We start from the raw sequence: 20,254 nt of genomic DNA, 5'->3' as shown, positions 1-20,254 counted from the left end.
CTGGAAATCACTCTGTGGACTCTTCTTTAGGAAGGTCTGGCTGCAAGAGCTCTAGGTCCAGGCCCAGCAGTGGGTGGAGGGGAATTCCCCTAGAATTCCCTGTAGTTCTGAGGGGAACCAGAAGTCCCGGGTCAGCTCAGTGTGTGTGGTGGCTGGTAGGCAAGCTTCGGGGAGTGGGGGATGGGGGAACTGGCTGGCTCTGGGAGCCTCTTAAGTAGAATTTGAGGTCCAGCTCTATTTGCTCCCGGAGCACAGGTTCATCTGTGGGATAGCTGAAAGCAGGGAGAGGAAGGTTGGAAAGCCGGCTCTGGAATTCTCAGTCTGGAGTTCAGTTTGGAATCCTGGGTTCAGATGTGAAGCACATCCATCCAGGTGGAAATTTCAAAGGGTCATTCTACTATGTTTTCAAACATTGAGAAGACAAAGAAAACATTGATCACATTGATCATTATATTAAGGGTTCTTTAAAAGAATAGAAGTGATAAAGTGTGTGTGTGTGTGCGTGTGTGTGTGTGCGTGTGTGTGTGTGTGTGTGTGTGTGTGTGTGTGAACAATGGCTCTCTCAAGTTGGAAAGGTCCAAGATCTGGTAGTTGTTCAGTTCATGAGATGAAGCTGGATGCCTTGGCCCGCCCAACCTGGTGCTGGAGTCCTGGAGGATACTGGGGAACAGCTGGGCTTCAGTCTACACTGGAATCCCAAAGAAGTCGGTTCTGATACCAGCAAAGGAATAGCTCAGCAACAGGATAGATGAACTTTTCAGCAAGTATGAAGGCAAGCAAGCCAAAAGCAGAGTTTCCAACTTCAAAGACCTTTTATCTGGGGTGCCACCAGAAGGGGCCACCCAGATTTGGCCTGGGTCTTCATGCTTCAGATAATCTGATTAAGAAGTACCCAACAGTTTGTGTTTGTGTTTTAGTTGAGACATATGCAGTCAAGCTGACAACCATGATTGGCCATCACAGTTGTACTCTACTGAGGGCCGTGAAGTAACATCAAAGGAAGGTGGAGCGCAGGGTGAAAGGTGCGCAGGGTGAAAGATGAGGAGTAACCACAGCCTGAGCTCGTCACCAAACCAGGAATGGTGGCCAGAGCTGTCATGCCAGACACTCAGAGGCGACCCAAAGTCGGAGGCTAGCCTGAGCTAATTAGAACTTGCTTCAAAACAAAAAGTAAAAAGAGGCCTGGGAATATAACTAAGAGGTCAGAGATGGAGTGATTGCCTAGCATGCACTAGATTTGACCTCCTGCCTCTCCACCAATAAAACAAACAATACCAATAGCAAAACAAAACAAAACAAAACCCCTAAAACTGATGAGTAGAAGTCTTGTATCTGGCAAGTTCTGGTTAGACTGTAGAAGAGTGATGTAGCTCAACGGAAATAACAGGCACTAACGAAGAAAAGGTCTCTGGACTCTTTTCAGGCTTGTGGCCTGAAAAGCTGATAAACTCTGTGGCTATTTTTGAATTAACTATTTAAAGTCTTCTTGGATCTTAGTACCTTAGTACCTTGCGGTCGAATTTCTCAGACCTATAATATTAGTCAGTAGGTGGCAGCACAGAGTGATTTAGTCAGAAGGACTAGCAAGCCCAGCCTAAGACTCACACCTTAACGTCTTCCTTCCTTCCAATGATGGTTGCTCTGCCTCCATGCCAAAGATGGTTGCTCTGGGCTTGCCTGGGGACGGGGTGAGGTGGGGTAGCAGACGGAATAAAGGAAACTTTTTAAAACTCCTTTGACTTGTTAATTAATATCAGTGTCGCAAGTTGGAAGTCGAGGCAAAAGTTCAAAGGAGGACTATCTCCTAGACAAAGGGCCCCACTAAACAAAACCCCTTACAGTAGTGCTGCAAAATCAATCACTAGCTTTTATAAAGTATGGGTTTTCAGTGTAAGGAGCGGGGAAAGAAAGAAGAACACCAGCCCTCCGCATTCAGAGGTGCGGTTATGCATCTTCCCTGAACCCAGTACACTGGAACCATGAGAGCGTCCCCAAGCTTGATGCAAATACGGTTCTTAATCCAGCCGGTCAACTAAACCTGCGCTTGTGAACAGCAATAGCAAATTAGTAGGAACCAGTCGCTTTGTGCATAGCCCGGAGCAGACTAAAGAGAGAACTGGAATTCTAAAAATGAGCGCGCGCGCCTTCCCCACCCATCAAAAAACCTGGAGATGCTGGGGATCGAACCCAGGACCTCATGCATGCTAAGCATGCGCTCTACCACTGAGCTACATCCCCACTACCCAGGAGCTCCTGTTTCCTACTCATCTTTATAAAATTCAAAATCCTTTCTAGATTTGTTACTTTCATCTTATTCGTCAAATTTCTTTTTTTTAATTAAAAAAATAAAGAGCGGTCTTGTTACAAGGGTATTCTGATCAACCTACACTTTCACAGACCTCCCAATGAGGGGTGTAAACAGTCTAGGGTCGGAGACCTATTTTAAAAAGTGTCCGGGATCCTCTTTTCTTCCTTCAGGACTAAGGAGAGATCCTTCCAGAAAAGATGCGGAACCCTTTGCCAAGTCTTACCTATAATTACAGAGAGGAAGGCAGCACAGGCACTCATCTGCCGTTGCCATACCGTCTCCGCATTCTGTTCCCGAACTACGAAAGACAATGAAAAATAGGAGCCTTGGAGGAGAGGGTTCTACAATAAAACCCAGCTCCCCTGTCTCAGACACGGAGAACGTTTTTAAGAATCAAGATGTTAGACTCCCCCTCCTCCAGGCTTTATCCAAAGGAAGCCAATGAAAACCAGAGAATGCGAATTCTCACACTCTTCAGTGACTCTTAAGAGGAGATAGGGATGCAGTCAGGAGTGCGCTTCCTCGCCGACTCGGCTCCTTTTCTCTGGGGTTTACCTACTGTGCACATAGTGGCCCTTCCAAATTTGGAAAGTTCCCACTTAGGAAGTCGGATCTTATTCCTGCCTGGGGAGTTCAGGAAATTCCGCATATACACAGAGACCTTTCAGTAGACCAGGAGAACAGGAACACCAGAGAAACTAAGGCAGAACTAAGGATTCAGAAGGAAGAGGATGGTAGAAGAGAAAAAGAGACAACGCCGAGGCCAGAAAACGTTGCTTGACAAGACGCCTGCTCTTCTCCTATTTTTCCTTATCAAGAGGGCTTAATTTCAGTGTTAGAGTAGACCTTTTTTTTGACAAAAAGTAATTGGTCTAAACTAACCACTCTTCGGTTTCCTTTTGTAGAAAGATCATGACCTGGGGCAGTTACCACATATCCTAGGCTGCCTGTGGTGTCTCTCACGTGTAATCTTAGCATTGGTGGCAAAAACAGGATGATTGCCATAAGCTTAAGGCAAAGCCTGTGTTACAGAATAAGCCCCTGTTACACAAGACCTTATGGGATGTCTTCCCAAAGGACTTCAGATATTTGGAGATAAAAAAAGAAAAACCCAAGGGAAGATCCACACGGTTCATTCTAGCAGGGTTGTTGGAATTTCAAGGAATATGATCTGTGTGAAAACACATACAAAGCTGGCTCTCCCTCTCCCTCTCCCTTTCCCTCTCCCCTCTCCCTCCTCCTTTCCCTTCCCTTCCCTAAAGAAGTGTGTCTCTGTCCTTGTGTTTTAGAGTTCTGCTCTGGTCTGGCACAGCACAACACCTGTAATGCAGTGCTTGGGAGACTAAGGCAACAGAATTGCTACAAGTTCTCCCCTGGCCTAGAAAACATGAGAAAGGGACACTGAGCATAGGGTGGGAAGTTGTGTTCTCTAAGAACCAACCATGATAAAGCGCACATGCACACACACATGTAGACTCAGGCAGACAGACAAATAGACAGACAGGGGCGAATGTATGACACATACAGCAGAAGATGGAACAGGTCTCCATTTCCTGGAATTGGAGTTACCGAGGGTTGTGAACTGTCATATACTATCATCCTCTGGAAGAACAGCCGATGCTCTTGACCACCCAGCCGTCGCTCCAGGCTCAGTAGCTCTAAAGACAAAACAAAACAAATCCAGTTTTTAGCTGAAACTGTACAATGTATACAAATTGATGAGTCTGGACGTGTGTATGTGCACCACTGGAGCCATCGTCATGGTCAAAGAAACTAACACACTCATCAACTCCGAAAGCATCCTTCTGGTTTCACCTGTGTGTGCCACTGTGTGTGTAAAGAACATTTAACTTGATTTCTGCATCCAATGATTTCAGTGTAAAATACAGTATCATTAACTACAGCTGCAACTCTCCCTCCTAATCTTAAAAATCTTAAAAGCAAGACCTCAGAAGGTCTTCTGAAGGGATTGTACACTCTACATAGATTTGGGGAATACCTGGTAACCCAAATTTCTAAGTAGTTCCAAGTGGTCCACAGGCTGCCTGGCCACACTCACCTGACAGTTCACAACGCTCCCCAGAGTCCCTATATGAACTGAAAAAAGCAAGATATTAAATGCACTGAGAATAATAATACAAATAATCAATTCTATCAAGAGGTGGAACTTTGGATGGAGGTGTTTTAGAGGATAGTCCTACCTTCTTCTGAGGAGCATTTCCTGAAAGCTGTGACCGAGGATTGGGCCTGATCAGTAAGTTTGTGTCATCGGATTCTGAAGGTAGTTTTAGTTCTTTGAAAGTCTTCACTGAACTGAAAGAGCAAAGGAAAGAGAAAGGCTGTTTAGGTGAAGTAGAGTGAGGTGGGTTTTGTGTGTGTGTGTGTGTGTGTGTGTGTGTGTGTGTGTGTGGTGTATACATATGTGCCCATGTGTACACAGTTATACCTACCTAATCATAAGTATGTGGAGGATAGAGGTCATTCTCTAGAACTCTGCCTTATTTTTTTAATATATTTTTTTTACTTATTTATTTATTCATTCATTCATTCATTTTGTCTGTGTTGGGTTGGGGGGGGAGACAATTTGCAAAAGTTAGTTCTTGCTTTCCACAATGTGGGTCCTGGGGATCGAACTCAGATCGTTGGGATTGGTGGTAGGCCCCTTTACAGGCTGAGTCTCACTGGCTCTTATTTTATTGTATTATTTTTCTTACTTGTTACAAGGAGGATTTGGGGGCTGGCTTATGTAGCTATCTGAACCTGAGAGGGGAAGAACCTGGTAGTCACTTAGTGCAGAAAGCTGGGTGCCTCTGCAGTTCGATGCGCCTCAGCTTCAGAGCTCCATCTCCCTGCTTGAGTTTCAGTCTGATTCCCTGACAATTGCAGCGCAGACCTCAGGAGCCTGAAAATGAGTGACTCACTGTCCAGAATCCAGGCTTAACTGGTTTCTCGGGACTGCCAGTCTTTGTTTTCCTCCATTCATTAAGTATTTATTCAGTTGCATCTCGACCTCAGCTCCTCCTCTCCTCCCAGTCCCCCTCTCACATATACCCTCTCCCATCCCTCCCTCCCCTTTATCTCTGAGTAAGGTGAGATTGGCCCTGGGTACCAAGACACCTTCACACCTGCAGGACTAGGTACAAACTCTCCAACTGAGGCCAACCAAGACAGCCCAGTTAGGGAGGGGGTCCACATGCCGGCAACAGAGTCAGGGTAAGTGCCCTCTCCAATCGTTGGGGAACCTGCAGGAAGACCAGGCTCCATATGTGATGGGGAAGAGGCTCAGATCTGGGAAGGGCTTTTAGGGGTTCCCGTCAAGGTGTTCTACAGCTGTGTTTTGCTGTTACAGTGGCATTACTGGGGCTTGAATCTACAGCCTCCCACCAGATAGGACTAAATCCACAGCCACTTGGCTTTTAAAGTTTTATTCTAAGTTGCTCAGGCAGACACTGTTTAATAGCTTTTGATACTTTTGCTTTAGCCTCTGGGAAGCTGGGCCCAGCAGCTTCTTTTCCCTAGACCTCTGACACTGAGAATGATCAGCTGTCCTGTACAAATGCAGTTAATAAAACCAAAGGCAGAGAGAGAAATCAAATGGTAACTGTTAAGTACCTCCAGTGTATGAGAGATTCTCTATTCTGGAGGCCCTTGAAGTCCTATGTACAATTCTCAATGAATATTAGCAATAGATGCTATTAGTACCTCCCGTAGCCCCACTTTTTCCCAAAAAACAAGTAGGAGTCATTTTATTTTTACTAAGTGTATCCCTTGGTGGGCCTGTGCATCCCTCCTCCTGGATGCTCTACAGGATGATTTGTCCAACAACCACCTTAGATCTGTCTCTAGGAAGGCTGCAGTGTTTAAATAGCCAGATAGAAACGAAATAAACATAAGGACACAAAATGCTTGAAGAAATTATCATAAGAAAGGAATGTTAAAAGACCAAAAATATCTTTTTGAGAAAAATATCTTGGAGATGCCGGGGATCGAACCCGGGGCCTCATACATGCGAAGCATGCGCTCTACCACTGAGCTACATCCCCCTCTGTGTTGCAGAGGCCACACACAATTCCTATCTTTTAAAAAATCCAGCGTGTTCTTCCTAACGGTTCTGTTTTTGGGCGGGAGGAAGGCACTATCTAGGACAGATTTCAGCTGCACCGGAGCAGCTGCTCTCTGGACCCCCAACAAAGCTCAGGCTCGCCGGAAGGAAACACAATCTCAGAAGCTTCCACACTACCGATTCTTCTGTTGACCAAGTCGTATACCAGGCACAGGCGGATTGAGGGAAACGAGGGGTTTTCCCACCCTCCTAGTCTGGAGCATTGTCTTCCACTCAAAGACCCAAATTTTAGCATCTGATTAAATTTAATGCCAATGAAAACGTTGTAAGATGAAAAACGTCAACACCTACCCTGGTCTTTGTTCACATTGGTAAGGGCTTTCTGAGCCCACCTGATTGTAAAGCAGGGAGCCTCGGACTTCACCTCCCCCGGGGAGGGGTCCTAGCAGGTTCCTTCTGCACTTCCTCCAAGGGCCTGCCTGGCTGCAGCACCTTCACCCTGGACCCTGGACAGCCAGAATCTCCGACAGGTGCGGCCGCCTCTGGGTCACTAAACGCCACCTCAGCTCAGCGGTCGCAGCCGCAGACAAAAACAAAGGCTCTGTTTCTCGGTTCAGAAAGTCTGCAGCAGAGAACAGACTCTTCAGAAGTAGAAACGATCATCAAAGACACGATCTTAAAAAAAGCGGTCATTAATTAATAGATCGAACTTCATTAAAATTAAAAAGTAACCTGTAAAAATCTTTAGACAATATGACAAGCCCCAGGCTGAGGAAAAAAAATACTGTTCTGTCATGCTTGATAAATCGGATATTCTAAATATCCAAAGCATAGTGGCGAAGGTACCTCCGGAGGCTGGAGCAACAGAACTGCTGAGTTTGAAGAAGTCTGGCCCACATATTGAGTTCCAGGCCAATCTGAACCACAGAATGAGACCCTGTCACAACGTAAAACGAACTAGGAGCTGCGTTGAATCACTCCGTTGTGTTAAACTCCACGTCCCTGACTAGGAGCTGCCTTGAGTCAGTCCGTTGTGTTAAACTCCACTGTGTCTGACGTTCTGCACTCTGAAGTGTGTGTGTGCTGTGTAGGGGCCTGGAAGTCTATACCGCACAGGTTCGGAGTTACACAGACTCCTCCATTCCTTCACAGCCAAGCTTCAACTTTCATCATCACAAACCTATGGGCAAATTCTTTGAAACCACATATGTCTTTTTAAATTCAGAGTTTTGTCTATAGCTTTATAATCGATTGATAAATTTTGCCTAACGCTGAGGATATAGCTCAGTGGTAGAACTGCTTATCCAGCATTCATGAGACCCTCCCTTGGCCCAATGTCCCTCACTACAAAAATTAACTTTGTCTGAATCCATTGTTACATGCTGGTCAAAATTCTTTGCACCCGTGTATTGGCATACTATATTAAGAAAAACCTGCCCTTCCCTTCCTTTTTCCTTGCCTTTCTTTTTCATACCAATGCAGACTTGGATGTTCTTGTCTTCTATAGATCATTGTTCTTTATCGTTCAGTAACTGGTTTCACTCTTGATGTTTCTAAAGCCTACAGAAAGCCTTATGGCCCTTGAGCATCCCATGAGTTTCTATGTACTTCCTTACACTCTGGCATGGAATGATGCTCTGGCTTATACTGTATCTTTCCTATCCCAGTTCCCCTTACAACAACAAATTTTCCCAGAACACTGGTTCCCTTTTAGAGGTCTCCATACTATGTAATCAATATACACAACTGGCTCTTCCCAATGCCTGAGTGTGACTGTTCATGAACTGTTTTAGTAGGCAAAGCTGGGGCAGAGATGTCCTTTGTCTTTGTTGAAATTTTGTGTAGCCCTTCTCTCAAAGTGAGACTACTTACTGGTTTGCAACATTGGCTTCATTCCTACACACACACACACACACACACACACACACACACACACACACAAAATTAAAATTATGTACTAAACAGAACTCACGATTCAAGTACCGTCCCATTGTATCTAAAGGGGCTGTGTCAAAGTGCTGCACAAAACTTTCACCAGAATTCACCTCTTGTTTCTATTGTGTCATATTTTTTTTAAAAAAATATAATCAATGATGTTTTGAATTTCATATATGTGAACAATGTATTTTGATAAGTGTTATATTTTTGAAGGCTTTTTTCCTGCTGATATTCACATATAAAATGCTTTCCCTTTCTCTATGCTAAACCTACTTTTAAATTTTAATGCATAAGACATAAATATGGTTCCAAGGAGTAAATCTACACAGAGCTGTATTGAGTTGCTGTATCTTGGGATGCCGTCAGGTGGGCCAATGGGTGCCCTTCAGGCATCATCTTGGGAGCTGACTTTGTAGTGCCTAGAATAGTGCCTTAGGCTTGTTAATCTTTTTCTGGTTTGGCTTCGAGGTAGAACACAGTCCAGCAGGTTCAGAAAGAGTAGAGTTGTGCAGAAGGGTCTACGTAGCCAGCCCATTTCAGGTTCTGAAAACTCAGCGATAGAAAGACCTCAGTGAGGTATTTATGAAGCTAGTTTTGATGTTTCTAGTGTACCTCAGAAGAGTCATGCTGAGCATGCCAAGGCCCTGGGTTCAGCCCCCATTTCTTCCATCCTCAAACCCATCTTTTAGGCTGAAGACCATGAGCGTGTCTGTTAATCTCTTTGAGATTTGAGAAGTTACTTTGCTTATTTATATAAACTTGGACTTTTTTTTCATGAGGTATAATGTTTTATTTAACTTGGCAAATTCTATGTACTTTCCGTGTGCAATATGACTACTTGAAATGCATACATTTTAAACATATATTCACACATAAATTTCAAAATGGCTTAATAGAATTTATCAGTGCATGTGTCTTCGATCTTAAGAAGATCTTCCTCCTTCCATCTGTCCTTCCTGTGGGTGGTTGAGAAGGGGGGAGGGGAGGAAGAGGGGTAGAAGAGGAAAAGGGAAGAAAAGGAGCAGGTGGAGGAGGAAGGGAAGGGGGAAAGGATGATCTATCTATCTCAAGCATCCTAGAGTGACAAAAGGGTTGAGAAGGGCAAAGAAAACTGACAAGAAATAAAAGTCTTCTCTACGTGACTGCGACTGCTCGGCTGGGAGAGCACTGTGGGGACGACCTGAAGAAGGTTCTAGGCTTAATCCTGAATCTTGGTGAATCGGACTTTTTCTAATGTGAGATTATTCCTCTGTAATATGGGAATTCCGAATGATTAGTATAACAACCTCCCGTACCGTTGGTATAATGCAGTGTGTTGATGCTCAAGTCTTCACCTGGGAAAACTATGGTTTGGTTTTGTAATGATTTTATAACTCCATAATTCTTTCTTTTCCTCTTCCACCCTCTCTTCTCTTCTTCCTTCTTTTGCTCTTTTATTTTTGAAATACTGACAATTCAGCTCTGGGCTCAGCAACTAATTCATTTTTAATTTGGTAGTGAGCTTGACAATCAGAGCCCATGTCTACGTTTTTGACTGTCCATGCATTGGTAAGGAAAAGGAGCAGAGTGTGGTACACAGACATGTGACTCTGAAAAAGAGTGAAGCAACACCCAGCCACTACTGTTCAAAGGGCCCCCAGCAACCAGAGAGGAAAATGTCATACAGCATCTCCAAGGAACCTGAGCTGTCACCGTTGCCCCATCATCTGTACACAAGGAACAGTAATTTTCAGGAACACTTTTATTTTCAGATTTGTTTGTCTGAAACTCTGCCTACCTGTGCTCTCTCCTAAGAGGAAACCACCTCTCTTCATGAGGGCTCTGTGGCTTAGCTGGTTAAAGCGCCTGTCTAGTAAACAGGAGATCCTGGGTTCAAATCCCAGCAGGGCCTTCAATCTCAACCCTATAAAGGTTGAAATTTTGACTGGAGTAGTTTTTGTTACCAGTCCCACAGTGTACCCTAATGTATCTGCAACCATTATCAACCGAAATCTTTGTAAAGATAAACTGATTTTAAAGCAGCATGGGCTCAACCCAGCCCTGCCAGAAAGAAGTAAAAGATAGATAGATAGATAGATAGATAGATAGATAGATAGATAGATAGATAGATAGATGTGCATAGATAGATAGATAGATAGATAGATAGATAGATAGATAGATAGATGTGCGTCCAGTTTTTTGGTTTCTACTGGGCGAGGGGGATGATTGTTAATTTTTTTTCAAAACTAAATCTTCCACTAGGATTTTCTTGCTCATCACTATCTTAATTATTCTAGTCATGATTTTCTATAAATAACTAAAAATGAGTGCCTCAAATTCAGAAAGGGTCTGTAGACCTTGCACGTGGACTTTAGTGAAATGTCAAGAAACTTGTAGAGAAATATTATGAATGTTGATTTAATACAATTGGGGCCAATAGCATATGTACCAGTCCAGCGTGCCCAGAGCAAAGTGGAAATACCAGTTCTTACTAACTCAAACAAAAATTGAGTTTTCTGTTTCTCCTCCCATCCCCAACCCCTACCCCCTGTCCCCCACCCCCCAACCTCCACCCATTCACTGAATTTAGCTCCAGGCCCAAGACTGCCTCAGGTCCTCTCAGTAGTAACTCAAGTGGGAGAGACAGCCTTTGCAGATTCCCAGCATTTCCTCTATAGTCTCTTATTTCTGAGTAAAAGAAGTTTCCAGTGTTTATTTTATTTTTTTTAACACCATCAATTTGTTCTCCAACTGCAATTTGGCTCTTGAGTGAGTAGCGTCCTCAATGATAGGTGACCATCAACTGCAGAAAACCCAAGGCAGAGTAAACACCACAGGGCAGCACTGGGCTTCAACCACACAATGAAGCCTAATCCAGCTACACAGAAAATGATCAATTTAAATGAGCTAAAATGCTGAAATTTAAACTCAGATTGGTGCGAGCAAATGAAACAAGTGTGTTTTGGTTTTAATCGCTTGATTTTCAGTAGTTTGCTACACAACTGTAGATAAACTCTGTGTTGTTTCTCTCTTATCTTTTGTCTTGCTGATAGTCTTGTAAACATAATTAAAGTGAACTGAAAGAAAAACAATTGGAACAGAGCCCATTCTGGTAACTTGGGGGGGGGGGGAGTATCTCAAAGAATCACAAGAGCGAGAACTGGTGGAATGGGAGGAGTAGCTCTTCTAAAATAGCATTCAGAACGAATGGCATGCTTGCAGATGGAAAAAAAGGTTGAGTCTGGAATGTTTTGGAAATCAGAAATCCAAATCCTTCCTGTTTAGCCTGAGAATAACCAGAAATAGCAGCAAGCCGATTGTGTGGCTTAGAGGTAGCTTGCAGGCCAAGCATTCTGGAAGTCAAGTGATCTTACACTCGATGTTGCTTTTCTTTCTCCACATAACTCAATAAAGCGTCCAAGGTTCCCATCTTTAAATTGTCTTTAACCATATTTTTCCATACTAATATGTATGACTTGACAGACAGTCTTTGAATTTAATTCTAGTTCCTGGTGGCTGTAAGCCTGGGTGCATCAGGACCTATGGAGTGGTACCCTTCCAGCCATCAGTTCCCAGTTTCCTGGAGTATAGAAAAGAAAGGAAGGAAGAAAGGAAGGAAGAGGGGGGGGAGAAAGAAAGGAAGGAAGGAAGGAAGGAAGAAAGAAAGAAAAAGAAAGAAAAGATGCTGAAAGTGCAGCTCTGGGGTGTGGTATATCAGTCAGGATGAGGTCCTGGGCTTCAATTCCCAGCGTAATAAAAGGGTGTACAGCACAGCCCATCTTAATACTGTGGGGCTATAGGCTAAGAAGTGAAGAGTTGTCCTACCTCCTCCCCCTTAGTCCTTCGCTCACTTTGACAGTAGAAATCAAAGAAAGGATGGGGTGCACATACCTATAATCCTAACATGTTAGAGGTGGGAATAGAATGATTGGGGAATTCAAGGTCACCCTCTGCTACACAGTTTAGTTGGAGGTAAACTTGAGCTACATGTAACTGTCTCAAACAAACAAGGTGGTGGAATCCCAGCCAACATCCCTGCATATTCAGGATGAGAGAATGAGAGGATGATATCTTTGAAGGAATATTACCATTTTTTCAAATTCCAAAAGGAGGGGGATTTTTTCAGAGCAGGGATATTATCAAAATTGATCACCTGCAGGTTTTTTGGTTTTTGGTTTTTGGTTTCTCTGTGTAGCCCTGGCTGTCCTGGAACTCACTCTGTAGACCAGGCTGGCCTTGAACTCAGAAATCTGCCTGCCTCTGCCTCCCAAGTGCTGGGATTAAAGGTGTGAACCACCACTGCCCAGCTAGTTCCATAATCTTAAAGGTCCAAATTTGATGTCCAAAGTAAGTTCTCTAAGCCTCCCACTCCACACCATTTTTGTGAATGTGGAGTAAGAAAAATCAGAATTACATGTCTTTAATTTTTCCTACCTTCACTAGGAATAACCTTAGGTTCAACATATTAAGCTATTAGTGGAATGTTAACTAGCCAGGCTTGTTGATACAAGACTATAAACCTAGCCAGCCACTCTGGAGGCTCTGACAAGAGGACTGCAAACTCAAGATGTGCTCTGGCTACAAAGTGATTTCAAGACCAGCCTGGGGAACTAAGTGACATCCTGTCTCAAAATAAAAAAATGGAGGCCTGAAGGTATAGCCCAGTAGCCAGTGCTTGTCTAACACATGTAAACCCTACAATGAACCCCCAGCATCAAAAACATTTGTGATTAGTTTTAAAAATCTAGTTAAATTAAAATAATTTCCATTAACATCATAGGAAAGAGATTTGGGACTGTGGAGGCTGGCAGTCATACACAGAAACATAAGAGCCAATCCATGACAGAGCAGTTACTACCTTGTTGTTGGCTGGCCTTCACCAGTCTGGCATTCTGCCAAGTTGTGACAGCATTTTTTTAAGCCAGGCTGGTCTTGAACCTCAGGAAGAGGTTCCTACTATGCAGTCTTCCCATTTTGGTGTGGGGCAATCACCCTGGGATATCTTTCAAGCGGTTAATATTTATGAGAGTTAAGATTCCAAAAGCAATCTAACTCTAACCCTGGCCATGGTAGGTCCCCAGAGAAGCAATACTTTGGACAGTCTGTCCAAAAACAGAGAATAACTGAATCCTAGGATCTCCAGGCCTCAGCACAAGTCCAGTGGAGCTCCTGGTAATCCCCAGTCTTTGTTGAACTGCAGAATTCCACACAGTCACACCAGTGTCCCGCACCACAGCTTCTGGCTTTCAGCCCATCAGAACTGCTAAGCGACCAGTGCTAAAGAACAGAACCAGAAAAGACGCCTTGGGGAATTTAGACACAGACAAGCTGAGATGTCAGTTCCTGAGTGGCTGGGGCTCAACCTGACCAAGAAAGGAAAGACACACAGCCACAAGTACAGAAAAACTGGGATCCCCTGGGCTGTGCTCACTTGGATCGAGCGCACCTACCTCTCAACAACCAGGAACCTCAATGAGTTTATTATGTACAGCGCAGGGGGGAGAGTACTAGTCTCACTAGACTGTAGGTAAGGGGACTCTGGTGGACTATAAACATCCTGGAGAAGGAACCCGCCGCTGCTAATTTTTGCACACATTGGGATCAATCGTCAGCATTTGCACTAGGACCAGGGAAGGCTTGCCATGCCCCTAAACCTTACCTATTAAGGGGAAGCTTTGGCACCCCTAAGGAATTGAAGCATTAGTCCTTGACATTCCCTCCCAGGGTCAAACAATACAAGTAGGATCTAGGATCGTAGGATCGATCGGGACTTGGTTGGCTTCTCACGCACTCACTGAAGACTAGCTCTACTCTCTAAACCGAGAAAACCAAACACCAATTTTACTTAATGCTGTCCCAGTCTCTGCACTCGATCATGCCAAAAGGGACTGTGGTGGAGAAACCTGGAGACAGCCTTAGCTCTGGGGTGTTGTAAGCAGGAAGTGTGACAACTTCGAAGGCGCGTTCCTCTGTGCTCTCGTTTCTCATGACTATTGAGACTCCGGGAAGAAAAAGGCCGGAAGAGGAGAGAAAGACTTTTATAAAATTCCTTTAGACTATACCCCTTCCCACGCCCTCCTGCCTTGCGACAGTGAGCAGAGCAAATGCAGAAGAAAATCCCCCTTCCCATCCCCAGTTGTGGCGTGCGCTTCTGAGTTGCTTCTGAGCCCCACACAGAAATATGAAGGAGACATTTAAGATCCTGGGGACTGCAAAGTGACTTAAATGTTTGCAATAACCTCCTTACTCCTAGCCCCCAAGCTCCTAAAGAGATTCTGCAATCGCAGTTGTCACAGAGGTACAAAGAAGAGATGTTTCTTGCTATTTCTAAAACTTCGGGTTTCCTCACATGGCCCCATGAGTCTTTTATGTTTCCTTTCATTTCAAAGTTACTGCCACAGCGTTGAGAAGACTAGCCGCTCTTCTTGGGAAGGCATCCTAAATACTGGTACCAGGGAAAAGACTGGTAGGTACACTGAATCCGGAAGTCCTGTTCGTTAGCGGTGAGGGAACAGGTGAAGGAGAAACGGAGGGGGACAGGTGGAAGAAAAGTTGGGTTCAGGGTGCGGGGACAAGTGGTTGGATTGACTTTTTATACGCATCAAGATTCTGTGTGGCATGGGTGGGGAAAGCAAAGTTGGGGACAGGAGGAGGATGATTTTCTTCTACATCTGGTCTGCTCATTGTCGCAAAGCAGGGGGGCGTGGGAGGTGGTAAAGTCTATAGGAATTTTACAAAAGACTTTCTCTCTTCTTCCTGCCTTTATTTTCCCGGTGTCTTAATAATAATGAGAAATGAGCGCACAAGGGAACGCAGCTTCTGGGGTGGCATGCTTCCTGCTTCGATGTCTTCATGAAATCTTCAGTTGGCAGTTGCGGTTCAGCACACGGCCACCCAGCGGTTTCTTTGATGAGAAGCAGTCATATAGAAACCGAGGAGCTATTGAAGAAATGAATGAATAGCGAACAGTTTACATCAGTGTGGATGGGAGAAACACAGTTAGATAAACCTAAAACGCGAGTAAAATCTAATACAAAACATCTCACCATCAACCGTAAGATATCAGGAGAGACAAGCATGGAGGTGCTGGGGATCGAACCCAGGGCCTCGTGCATGCTAAGCACGCGCTCTACCACTGAGCTACACCCCCACCGACAAAGTTCCATGTGGAGCTACAACAGTGTTGTAGTTTACATTTTTTTGTTTAAGGTTGGGCATCTAATGCTTAGTCTCTTGAATTTCTGTTTCTGGACTTTTGAATTGTTCGTTTCAGACAGAGAGAGGTGTTCTGTATGACAGACAGACCTCAAAAATCTTTCCATAGTTGCCTCCAGCAAGGCAGCAGATCCCAGCACCCCTCCAGGGCCGACCCCAATACAGACTCTTAAGTGGGCCTTCAGTATCTCCCTTCCTACAGGAGTACCCAAGACGCTGTCAGAAAAGACTCCAAAAAGGAATGCCAGGATTTTTTTTAAAAGGAGCCTGTGACTTTTCTGAGAAATGTAGATACAGAGAAGATGGGAAATGAAGTGAAAATAGAGTTAAGTCTAGCACATTGAAGACTCGATTCTATGACGCTCCTTGAAAAGAAAAGCAAGCCTCAGGACTCTTGACAGGGGCTGGGGCTGTGATTCAGTGAGACAGCACCCGACTGCACCCGACTAAGACGTGCAGGGAAGATGGGCGGGGAAGGGGTGGGCGCAGAAGCCACAGGTGTCATCTTTCACAAAAGAGAAATATTTGAATGTCAGTATGATATACAAAACATGCTCTGAAAAGCAAACAGTGTACACCACACTAATGAAAGAAGTCTAAAGAGATAGACTCACTACGTCCACAGCTTGCAAGTTAACTTCATAAGCAGAGTTAATAAAATTCTTACCAAAGTCCGGCAAGAGGCCGGTATGTGTGCTAATAATGATAGAGGGCTTGATGAGTATGCTCCAGGTCCAGCACTCTAACAGCAGTGTGTGTGTGTGAGTGTGTGTGAGTGTATGTGTGTGAGTGTGTGTGTGTGCGTGCGTGTCTGTGTTAGTGTGAATGTGTGTGAGTGTGTGCGTGTGAGTGTGAATGTGTGTGTGTATGTGTGAGTGTGAGTGTGTGTGAGTGAGTGTGTGTGTGTGTGTGTATGAGTGTGTGATGTGCATGGGTGTTTTGCCTGTATGTATGTATGTATGTTCCTGGTACCCACAGTGGCCAGAAGAGGACGTTGGACCCGCTGGAACTGGAATTATACAAGGCTGTGAGCTGTTGTATAGATGCTAGGCATTGAACCTGGATTTCTGAAAGAACAACTAGTTCGTTTTTTTGTTTTTTAACCATTAAGCCATCTGTCAGCTCCACACCATTTTTTTTTAACCCCAGCAAGATATTTTGTAGATATAGAGTAGACTATTCTAAAATGTATATAGAAAGTCATAACAATTCTAATAAATGTGTATAGAATTATAATAGCTGAAACTCTCCTAAACAATTTATCACAGGACCTATCTACCTGGTGTCTATTTCTACTATTATGTAAGTGCAAGTAGTAGGACTGCTTGTTCTTCTGTTCTATTCTATTCCATGCGTCTCTCTCTACCGTGAGCAGACTCCCACAGATATTCCCAACTGTTCTTATACTGCGTGGCAGAGGTAATAGTGCTCAGGGAAGATAGACTTTTAAGAAGTAGCGCTGGAAGGTTTGGGTGCCCAAGCATACGAATGAATGGATGAACTCTAACATCTCACATGAGATTTAAACCTCAATGGATTATGGGTATACATTTAAAACTTTTAGGAAAAAAAAATGGAAGGAAATCTTGCTGTCTCGGTTGCAGGCAGAGACAGCTTTGGGCTGCCAAGAGGCTTAAACAGCTAAGCAGGTGCGAACTATCTTCTGTATCCGTTGACAGTTTTAAGCATTCTGGCAAGGACTTCTCACTGAAAGGCATTATTCTCACTGAAAGGAAAAGGATCTCTTTGTGTCTTGTAAAGGTTTGACACAGGACAAAAGGAAAATGGAGGTGCCGGGGATCGAACCCGGGGCCTCATGCATGCAAAGCATGCGCTCTACCACTGAGCTACACCCCCTGCTCCTGTAGAACCACCTTTAATGTTTCCCTAGAAATGAATTCGGCTCTCCAGCTTTGTTCAAGATACTTTGAACACAGGGCCCTCCATACAGAAAAGGATCTAGATGACCACAGGGAGCTAACTTTGAGTCGCAAGCATCTCCTATTGCTCCTGGCAAAGAATCCAAATTCTGGATTCTCTTAATATCTTCCAGAATTTCTTCAACCGAGGCACAAAGTGACCGAAACATCCCTTTTCCCCACCCAGGAGGCTTTATTTCCCTTGTTTGTTCAATGGAAATATGAAAGGCAAGCGCTGCTGGAAGAAATGCATTGTCAGAAAACACTCTGAAAGAGACTTTGTTGTATTATAACTATCCACAGAACAAGTCGAAAATTACAAGTTTAAAAGCAAAAGAATCCACACACCGAGCTTCACTCAACGTGCAAACCCAAGGTGCTCTGTTTGAAAAATCTTTGTAAATGCCAGACCCGCCATGCTCACACTATATAATTATTTTTCTATGAATTGGTTCTCAATTCTTCTGGTGTTTACCTCTTCTATACACATATGCAATATCAAAGTAGAAATAAATTGTAATCGCAACTGTGTATAGCACATTGGACTTCTTAATCTTCAAAGCTAGTAGTATTCTAGGTCTAATATTATAAATAAAACCTTCACTATGTTATTTAAGACCTTACAAACCTTAGCAGGACATGCAACCAAAGAAGTAGGAAAAGCGCATATAACTTTGATTGGGTTTGCAAAACAATAAAAGCTATAGTTAAATGAGATGCAAGGGTTAAAGTCATCATAGTTATCAACTTAGCGGCATAGTTATCAATTCAAAGTTATCAATTGAATCCCTGGGATTCAACCAGTGACCTTTTAGATCATTATCCTCTTCCAATTGAGCTATTTCAACTACCTGAAGTCTCCTTTCTTAGTCACTCTCTCAGAATATTGAAACTTTCATGCATAGGATCAGTGTATTTTTTAAATGTCTTTCTTTACATCAGGATCACCCACCATTTGCACGGTTAATGTTGGTTCTGAGGTATTCAGTGTCTGGTATTCACTTTTGAGGTTTAAATAGCTAGATTCCTTTCACAGGTTTTGGTGATAGAACTCAAGTGTCACAGGATATTTGATTATTATACATAGAAAACCTAATTAGTAGCAACATGTAAAAGCTTAAAAAGAGACTGAGTTTGTTAGATGCAGTTAGCTAGTTGTGTCCTGAAGAGATATAGTTTGGGTGTGCTTCTAAAAGCCTCCACAGAACAGAATGATAAAGAATGGAAAGTTCCTGCCTATTTTAAGGCAAGTTGCTTGGTAGAGGTCTTGTGGTCTTTGCTCTATAACCGGAGGCATAGTCAGCTGGGTGGCCTAGAGCTACCCCACCATAAAAGTAAAATGGTGGGGGCAACTGACTTGGCGTCCCTCCTCACCACCACAATAGTTATATGGTTCAGCCTGCCAAGGGTGTAGGAGTAGAGCTAAAGACTTCTTTTATAAGCAATGGACCTTTGGCAGAGCTCTGTTTTGGGCTTGGAAGAGCCTTTGCGGAAGGAGCTCATGGCAATAGATGGGGATTTTTCTTTGTGCTTGCAGGAGAAATAGAGAAGCAGCTGGCAAGGCACAGGTAACACAGTATTCTAGGAAAGAGAGCTAAGGGGCCCTCTTGGGTTTGGAGGAGCTCAAGAGAAAGGCACACTAGCTCGGTAGAATGACACACAGAGACTTCTAAAGAGCTAGCGGTTTAGTTGTAGGCTTGTAAATAGATACTTTGTATTAGTTAAGAAAATAAAGTTATCTGGGTGAGCTAGCAGGTTTTTACCTCAGTTTACACCTCTGGTGTCTTTATTGGTATAAATATTAGTTTACACCCAAGGTCTCACACGGCTAGGCAACTGTTCTGACTCTAGGCCTCATTCCCTGACTCCTGTTTACCTTCCAGGGGCATGGTAGAAGCAAATGGAGGAGCCCATAGTCAGATGTGGTTCCTGCTTCTAATTGAAAAACAAAACAAAACAAATGAAATCCCATGCCAGGTGGTGGTGGTGCACTCCTTTAATCCCAGCACTTGGGAGGCAGAGGCAGGCGGATTTCTGAGTTCAAGGCCAGCCTGGTCTACAGAGTGCGTTCCAGGACAGCCAGGACTATACAGAGAAACCCTGTCTTGAAAAAGCCAAAAAAAAAAAAACCAAAAACAAAACAAAACAAAACAAAAAAAGAAAACAAAATCCCAACAGTAGCAGATCCCCAAGGCTATTTTTGTGTCGTTATTGTTGTTTGCCGTTGTTCCCCTTTTGTTTGTACTGGCTTTGTTGACAGTCGCTCAGGCCGGTGCCAGTCTCTGGGTTGAAAAAGGAATGATCATTTACATGAGCTCACTACCAGACACACAGTTTCACCCAAAAATGTCATGAAGCTCCTCCTTAAAATGTAGTTACAATTCATCTTTCTTGCTATTTGGGGGGTTTGGGGGAGGGTGGCTGAGCACTTGAGAACACACATAAGGACGAATTTTTCTGTTTGATTCAGGAACCACTGGTTTTGGCAGCTCCTAGGGGATTTCCTAGTGTCCTGTGGATGGAATCGACCAATTTTATTGGGTTTTACTGTTGTGAAATAAATATAAATATATAAAATATAAATAAGGGGATGCCTGGTGGGCCCATGCTAATGTGTGCCCATGAGAAATTACGCCATGTAACAGATCTGGTATAAAGTGGGTTTATTGAGGGAAGGGAGAAGAATGAGGTCCTGGAGAAAGGCAGACAAGTGGACATGTAGACAGGCCTACGGACTGGAGCAGAGCCATGAGGGTGAGGCAGGGTGGGGGTGGGAGCAGAGAAGGACAGAAAGGGGGAAGGAAAGGCCGGCTAGGAACACGTTGGAACAGA

The 20,254-nt window shown here is 43.9% G+C and overlaps 1 long non-coding RNA gene and 5 other non-coding genes across 6 annotated transcripts; 1 reads left to right on the top strand and 5 right to left on the bottom strand.

Moving 5' to 3' along the window:
* Positions 1 to 2,166: 2,166 nt before the first annotated feature.
* Positions 2,167 to 2,238, bottom strand: Trnaa-agc. Its single transcript has one exon. It is a non-coding gene; the product is annotated as a tRNA-Ala (tRNA).
* A 4,041-nt stretch (positions 2,239 to 6,279) lies between these two features.
* Trnaa-cgc lies at positions 6,280 to 6,351 on the bottom strand. Its single transcript has one exon. It is a non-coding gene; the product is annotated as a tRNA-Ala (tRNA).
* Positions 6,352 to 10,126: 3,775 nt separating this feature from the next.
* On the top strand, positions 10,127 to 10,200 carry Trnat-agu. Its single transcript has one exon. It is a non-coding gene; the product is annotated as a tRNA-Thr (tRNA).
* A 4,675-nt stretch (positions 10,201 to 14,875) lies between these two features.
* Positions 14,876 to 15,394, bottom strand: LOC116082747. The gene is made up of 2 exons (XR_004115408.1): positions 15,335 to 15,394; positions 14,876 to 15,227 (listed from the first exon to the last, which is right to left on the bottom strand). It is a non-coding gene; the product is annotated as an uncharacterized LOC116082747 (long non-coding RNA).
* On the bottom strand, positions 15,367 to 15,438 carry Trnaa-agc. Its single transcript has one exon. It is a non-coding gene; the product is annotated as a tRNA-Ala (tRNA).
* A 1,850-nt stretch (positions 15,439 to 17,288) lies between these two features.
* On the bottom strand, positions 17,289 to 17,360 carry Trnaa-ugc. The gene has a single exon. It is a non-coding gene; the product is annotated as a tRNA-Ala (tRNA).
* Between the last annotated feature and the right edge of the window lie 2,894 nt (positions 17,361 to 20,254).

Source organism: Mastomys coucha, unplaced genomic scaffold (assembly GCF_008632895.1).
Source record: "Mastomys coucha isolate ucsf_1 unplaced genomic scaffold, UCSF_Mcou_1 pScaffold7, whole genome shotgun sequence".
Taxonomy (NCBI): domain Eukaryota; kingdom Metazoa; phylum Chordata; class Mammalia; order Rodentia; family Muridae; genus Mastomys; species Mastomys coucha.
This window is presented reverse-complemented; position numbering and strand designations above follow the sequence as displayed.